Here is a 6,948-nt window from a genome sequence, read left to right on the forward strand (position 1 = left end):
ATCATTAGACATGGTTCAATAGTCAAAGCTCACACAAAGGCAAGTGATATTGTCACACCCTGACCTTACTAGGGTGTGATGGGCACCCGACCCCGTATCTGGAGCCGAGCGAACCCGCTGACTCTTATTACATAAATAAACTCTGGAATCAATTCAGAATAAAATGCATAGTAAGCTCTCAATATTTTTTTGTTTGGAGAGTGTATCATCATATGGAACGCGTGACATGAAACGTAATAACATATTGACAGGCGAAGCCATCTACAAAGCTGACGCTCTATACCCATGACTCTGTCTGCAAAGTCTCTAACTGCAATCGGAAACCATGGCACATATACACTGACTCGGCTACACTCCCGGGCTAACTGGAGCTCGCCAACTTCGCTGGAACATCTTCTATAAGGGCCTCAGCTCATCTGGGTGTACCTGCGCGGCATGAAACGCAGCCCCCGAAGAAGAGGGGTCAGTACGAGCAATGTACTGAGTATGTAAGACATGAACGACAATACAAGGAGAGGTACCAGTGGAGATAATCACAAAGGAATCATATGGCATCTCATATGGAACATATCATGTCATATCATATCGTGTCATATCATATCATGTCATATCATGTCATATCGTATCATATCATGTCATATCATATCATATCATATCGTATCCTGTCGTATCATATCATATCATGTCATATCATATCATATCATATCATAGGGAGTCATATAGCGTATCATAGGCTGATTGAGATACCTGTACATATGAATACCACTTAGGGCGGAAACCATGCATGCTTATCGGGTCATATCATATCATAGCACCGAACAAGTCGGCTCGCCCATATTGCGCCGAAATATGTCGGGTCGCCCATATATCCCGCGTCCGGGATGATAATGCCAGTTGACCAGGTGGCGATGAAACATGTGTCCCTTCCCCATATCCCCATATACATGTATCCCTTCCCCCCTCCCATATACATATATAGCATGCATGAGAGCCCAAGGAAAGTCATGTGTCTATCGGAGTGACGTAAGGTCGGTAACCTCCGATTGTATTATGGAATCATCATGGTCGTCATGTCACACCTTGAAGGAACAATTATAAGGCGAGACTATCAATGAAGAACATTATCTCGGGAAAACATAAAACAGGATCATAACATATTACTTCATATACTTTAAAACCTTCAAAATAGTCATTATCCAAAAGTAGCTTAACATTTCATATCGTCGTATTCATGGTAAGAACATATCCTTGGCATATTCGTCATACACACTTTCTCATGTTTGGCTTCATTATTGTCATCATAACTCCGTAGTCGTTGTTTTAGTTATAAAAAATTTCAAAATCGTAAAACTTGGATTTTGGAGAAAAATGTATATTTTGGAAAACATTTATAACTTTTGGAAAGGAAATCATGGTTTGAATTCATAACTTCTAGCTTTTGAAAACAAGGACGTTATGGGGAACATTTATAAGACTACATCATAGGATTCATGCCATAGAAAGAAAAGGGCTTAGCCTTAACATACCTGCGCCGCGCCTTACTAGCTACGCTTATTCGTCCAACTTGTTAATCTACAGTCAAAGGAGTTCACACATTCATTAGATCCTTTGTCATATACTTGCCTTGACCTTTCAAGCACATTCATTTATATTCTGCCGAAATTTCGGCAGCATCTCCCCTGTAAATACACCACCCCCGAGATTCTAACTCGGCCAAATTTAGCAACAACAATCCGAGAATGGAACTCGGCCAAACCAACAACAATATTAGCAATTCATTCTAGCAACATTCCAACATTTAATTCAATTCAATTCACATAATCTTTCAACGACTCAATCCACATATTACTTTGCCCGAAACCGTCCAATTCAACAACAACCATGCATGTCATCATCATTCATGTATGCTAACTTCAACAATGACCTCCATTCTTCATCACATAATCCATAACAACGACAACTAGAATGTCAAATAACATCAATTTACCTTAGCTTACCAAAACGCCTATTATTTGACCATAACCACTTCCTACATATTTTCATGCATTTTCATCCATCTTTTCTATATATTACAACAACAAACAACATACTTCATATAATTAATTCAATCCTCTCACACAACACAACACATATACACGGCCAACACTACTCCATACGGCTACCATTCCAACATATTATATTCATGATTTTTCATTCATTTTACATTATGGATTTCACCATACAACAATTAAACTTCTAAATAAAATCATTTCATCTTGTCTACACAATACTACACATATTCGGCCATACAACAACATTATACACATCTTTATGAATTTCACCCATTTCTTGACATTACAATCACAACCAACATACTAAATACTCTTAATCCATTCTTCCTACACAACACACCACATGCACTACACGGCCACATCTCTATATGCATGTTTTCATGTTTTTCATCCCTTTTACATTATAGAATTCATAACACAACAATAAAATTACTAAATAATATTAATTCATCATTTCAATCCAACACCACATATATTCGGCCAACATACAACTCACCACAACTTCATGAACTTGCTTCATCTACACACTCCACAACATACACAATCATCTATAACATATGAAAATAAGGTTTAACCTTAGCACTAGTTCCTTTTCCCGGCTAGAACCTCATTTTTGCGAAACGAATGATTCACTTGTTCCAACGAATACTCCACGTTGTAGAGAACCTTCCACTTAGTATAAAAGCTTGAAAGAAATAATTTTTCTTGATCAAATCTCCCATGGCCATGCTTGGCCATACCTTGGCCGAACCCTCTCTCTCTTTTTTTTTTTTTTTTTTTTTGTTGTTCTTTCTTTCTCTCTAATTTAATTATGAAGACCTCTTATGTATATATATATATAGGTCTTCCATCACTTATCCATATTTGCAATTTAGTCCCCCAATTATGGTCACATGCCCCATTTCTTTCTTTTCTAGAATTCTCTCCCTTTTTCTTGATTTTTCTTTTCTTTTCTTGATTTTTCCTCACTTGGTCAAAGAAGACCAAGTGTCTTCTTTCATACACTTTAGTCCATCTATATTTACACTTTGCCCCCTTCACATATAAAATGGCCACATGCTCCTTTCTTTACATACTTACATATTTATTTATTTATTTATTTTTATTTTATTTTTTCTAGAATTTTCTTGAACTTTGTGAAATTACCATTTTACCCCTAGCCTTCCATAATATCACCATGGTTCTATTTTGCGAATTTCCTTTTTCGCCCTCAACCTTTCTTAATATTTCCATAATACTAATGTTGTGAATAATATTTATAACCCACTTGTTCATTGAAATACATTTGGAAGATGGTCATTCCCTTAACTTCGTTACGACTGCCTTGGAATATCCGAACGTATAAAATACGGGATATAACAGATATAGGAAGCAAACAGGTCAGAATATTTTATGACTAGCCAGTCTTGGAAACTAAAACTAGGTGATTGAGATAGACAAGTTCCAATTCCCTTCAGGTATATAAGTAGCTAAGTGAGGTCACAGAAGTAGAACAGTAGTCCCTTTACCACACTAGTTTTAAGTTCGACGAGTTCCAGAAATGGCTTTAGACAAGTTATAGGTTCAAAATAAATAGACAGGAAACATAAGACAATAGTGCATTTTTCAGAATTTGCATATGGGGCATCCTACAGCAAGTAAAGGTTTTAAGTTTGGGTAAAAAGGTACATGGGTGCTATCCTAAACTAGAATGAAGTTCAGGAATGTAGCAGGGTCCAAACAACTAGCCCAAAGAAACATATGGAGGTTAAGAAAGCTTAGACGACCTCTGTTGTTGACCCAAGCAAGACAAGGTTCAAATAAGGCACTTAACAGGTTAGAAAACAACCAAAGGATATTGAAAAGGGATATGATGTTCTCCTAGGTCCAAAGCAATATGTTAGGCATGGTTTCAATTCAGGTAAGCACATAGGGACCAAGTCAATACAGAATAGACACAACAAACTAGGCATAGAGTCAAATGATTCTAATACCTCCTCAGAATTTACACACAGTGACACACAGGTGGTTTAGCAATTAAAAGGTTCACAAGTAAACATATGAGGGGTGCCTTAAGTTCTAAAATGTGAATCAACTAATCAGAACAAGTGCAGATGTACAGAGATTCCTTCATGGCTAGTCCAGAGAACATCAAGTTCAAACAAGAATCCAGGGCACTGTCTAAGGTACATGGATAATCAATGCACACAACTTGGATCAAATAGGTGATACTAGGTCCAGTGGGGGAAATCTTATGCATGACATGCATAAACATGATCATATGAACATAGCTTTGATTTTTAGAACTCATTTTTAGTTTTCAGATGATCACAACAACCAAAAAGGGGTGACCCACTGCAAATGACCATAATACAGGGTAGGTTTAAAGCACAAAGGGAAATTAGTAATCACTTAGCAGTAAGATAACATATGAGTCATAGAACAAGATAAGATTCAAAACCATTATAGCACTAGCTCCTCTCCTATCCCTCCTACTCTTGATTCCAAACCAAAAAAAAGCACAGTTTTACTATAAGCTTTCACTCTTTTAAAAAAAAAACAATTTCAGGACAAAACTTAGGCAAAAATAACACTGTTCAGACTTCTAAATCCAAAGATAACTAATGAATAGATTGCAAATTTCATAAAACCAAACCTTTTAAACATCTCTAACAATCAACACTTTATTTCAGTCAAAATAAGTTCAGAAGAGCCATTTTTACATTCTTTACACGACTAAATGAGGTCAACGAGAATTTTCTTCACAAGCTAAACAAAATAGTAGTCACAAGGACATAGACATTCCCTTTAAGTTATTTTCAAGATCACAGAATTGATATTAAGGGTCTTCATCATATATTTAAGCTTTTAGGCTAATAGAGGTCTCATTTGACATTCAGAGGTCAAGTATACTGAATTTAGCTCAGACTAATCACAATATTAATGTCATATCATACAAACAGACCCCCATAAGCAATAAACAATCACAGAAAGAAACATTTAAGGCAGTTCTAACACAATAGGTGCAAAAATAGCATTTTTACAAATTAAATGAAGTAAATAGAGTTAGGATAGGTTGTTACCTTTCTCAGGGGTAACCTAAAGATCAAAGGAGAGACTAGAGTCCAAGTCTCAACACCAAGCAAGTCCTTAAACCCTTTCTTTCAAGAATTTTCCGGAAAAAAAAAGTTTGTAGTCTCCCTTATTAGTATGTTATAAATGTAGTATATGTATGTATATCAGTTACTAATATTGTACTGTATATATGTAGTATATTAGTGTATATTGCTATATAGAATAATAGGCTTAATAGGTGTTTTAGGTTATCAAATTCTGGACTCCCAACAAATGAATAGAAACCCTCTATTTATAGGTAAATTCATATGCTTAGGGGTAGAAATGGTAAGAAACATTCCAAAAACAGATTCCCCCCCCCCCCCCCCCAAATCCTTAATTATTTCGAATTTAGGCATAAAAATATGATAAGAATTTTGCTGAATTGTACAAATAGTACTATCGCCAATTCAGATTTTGTACATGTCACACAAACAAACAAAAATTCCAACCCATTCTAATTCAAAATCCCTAATATTAAGGAACAAATAACCAAATATTACACCAAGTCATCATATAAGACAAATAACATCCAATTAAATGGTAACATAGTACTAAAAATATATAAGAATCCTTAAAATCGTACTCAAATGGCAAGGGATTCTAGGGAATTTCCCCATAGGCTAACGTTCCAATGTGGTAGAGTGCACAAGATGGTCAAGGACTCGAGGTCCTGCCCATGGCAACCCCTATCACGAATATAGCTCGAGCACACCCAAGAAATTTATCAATTTGAAAAGAAAAAAATTACGAATTCGAGCAAACTGAACTGGCAAACCATAGAGCATGCGCAGGGGAAAAAACCCCCCCAAGAAATCGAGCGGAGATAGCCATTGAAATGGCTACGATTGAATCCGCAAAAATAACCCTAAGTCAGTAACCATTGAAGCAAAGCGAGGAAAACGAAGAGAACATTCCCTTTAAGTTATTTTTAGGATCACAGAATTGATATTAAGGGTCTTCATCCTATATTTAAGCTTTTATGCTAATGGAGGTCTCATTTGACATTCAGAGGTCAAGTATACTAAATTTAGCTCAGACTAATCATAATATTAATGTCATATTATACAAACAGACCCCCATAAGCAATAAGCAATCATAGAAAGAAACATTAAAGGCAGTTCTAACACAATAGGTGCAAAAATAGCATTTTTACAAATTAATTGAAGTAAATAGAGTTAGGATAGGTTGTTACCTTTCTCAGGGGTAACCTAAAGATCAAAGGAGAGACTAGAGTCCAAGTCTCAACACCAAGCAAGTCCTTAAACCCTTTCTTTCAAGAATTTTCCGGGAAAAAAAAAGTTTGTATTCTCCCTTAATAGTATGTTATAAATGTAGTATATGTATGTATATCAGTTACTAATATTGTACTGTATATATGTAGTATATTAGTGTATATTGCTATATAGAGTAATAGGCTTAATAGGTGTTTTAGGTTATCAAATTCTGGACTCCCAACAAATGAATAGAAACCTTCTATTTATAGGTAAATCCATATACTTAGGGGTAGAAATGGTAAGAAACGTTCCAAAAACAGATTCCCACCCCCCCCCCCCCCCCCAAAAAAAATCCTCAAAGATTTCGAATTTAGGCATAAAACTAGGATAAGAAGTTTGCTGAATTGTACAAATAGTACTATCGCCAATTCAGATTTTGTACATGTCACACAAACAAAAGAAATTCCAACCCATTATAATTCAAAATCCCTAATATTAAGGAACAAATAATCGAATAGTACATCAAGTCATCATATAAGAAAAATAACATCCAATTAAATGGTAACATAGTACTAAAAATAGATAAG

The 6,948-nt window shown here is 35.6% G+C and overlaps 1 long non-coding RNA gene across 1 annotated transcript; it reads right to left on the bottom strand.

The window, feature by feature from the left end:
* Nucleotides 1-290: 290 nt before the first annotated feature.
* On the bottom strand, nt 291-2,830 carry LOC132605088 (uncharacterized). The gene is made up of 3 exons (XR_009569024.1): nt 2,627-2,830; nt 1,527-1,572; nt 291-426 (listed from the first exon to the last, which is right to left on the bottom strand). It is a non-coding gene; the product is annotated as an uncharacterized LOC132605088 (long non-coding RNA).
* Nucleotides 2,831-6,948: the final 4,118 nt, after the last annotated feature.

This window comes from Lycium barbarum, chromosome 8, assembly GCF_019175385.1.
Source record: "Lycium barbarum isolate Lr01 chromosome 8, ASM1917538v2, whole genome shotgun sequence".
NCBI lineage: Eukaryota > Viridiplantae > Streptophyta > Magnoliopsida > Solanales > Solanaceae > Lycium > Lycium barbarum.